Source organism: Emydura macquarii, unplaced genomic scaffold, assembly GCF_026122565.2.
Source record: "Emydura macquarii macquarii isolate MOO-44397 ecotype Brisbane River unplaced genomic scaffold, CSIRO-AGI_Emac_v2 contig_1146, whole genome shotgun sequence".
NCBI classification, from domain to species: Eukaryota; Metazoa; Chordata; order Testudines; family Chelidae; genus Emydura; species Emydura macquarii.
In genome coordinates this window covers 10353638-10354744 of record NW_027131283.1, presented here as the reverse complement: position 1 = coordinate 10354744, position 1107 = coordinate 10353638, and positions in this window count along the sequence as shown.

The following is a 1107-nucleotide window of genomic DNA, read 5'->3' as shown; positions in this document are numbered from 1 at the left end:
TCTTGACTATTTGGTTAAAATACAGTACAAAGATGACTCCGTTATATTTGCAGTTCTTTCTTTTTGTCTCTCTTTCATTGAATTCTAAAAAGCACTGTCTCATTCTGAAACTACATGGCATTAAATTTATCCAGCTGGAGGAATTTTGCTTACAAAGCTGCCAAGAATCAAAGGAGGTAAGACAGAAAAATTAAAAAGGAAATGAAAAGGATTATGTAAAGTCAGGGATAGGATGTAGGTATTCTCTGCTGGCTAGCCAACAAAAGTGTAGAGCTTGCCAAAAATGTATTTTATTTTGCATGAAAATATCTGAAGAAAACAATCCCCTGCCCCTCCCCATTTGGAGACTATTCAGGTTTCAATGGGGGCAGGGGAGAAACAATTTCAGTTTTTGAAAATTTTAGGTTTTTGGTTTGAGGACGTTTAGAGGGAAACTTTGCCTCTCACCCCCAAAAAACTCACTGGTGTCAAAGCTCAAAAATTTGAGGGCAGCAATTGAATTTATCAATGAAAACCCAGACAACTTAGACAAAAAAACATGTTTCTGAGAAAATTTCAATTACATTAAAAGGCCATTTCTGTCTCTCCATCCTTCAAAAAAAAAAAAGTTTCATATGAAAAACTTTCAACCAACTCAACTGAAGTGGCTTCTTGGGTGCAAGCTGAATCCACTCTTAACTATTCAGAGAGGTGTGAGAGCAATGTTTTCCACAGACCTCTGCTGTTTGTGCTGTTAAAAAGCTAGTACCAGCCTGAGCAAGTTTTATGCTGTAACATATTAAGGGTAGCAATCCTGCTGTTGTTGGCTGAATAATATTAGCTGTTTTAGCACTCGCCGTTATGTATTGTTTGTGCTATTATGTGTTAGAAGGAACAAATATCAAACATGCTCCCTTCCTGAGCAGCCAGGCACACAGAGGGTGTGTGACTGCTACTACAGCATCCCTTTGCGTGGTGCATCTTTCTGATCCAGTTTTGCTTGGCCTGTCGCATGGCCTGTGCAGGTGTTGGAGGGGTAATTCTCCTCACACCTTTTCCCTACATTGCATAAGAAGCTGTACCTAAGTAATTGCTTCAGGATTTGGCCCAATCTGAGGACTGACGCAG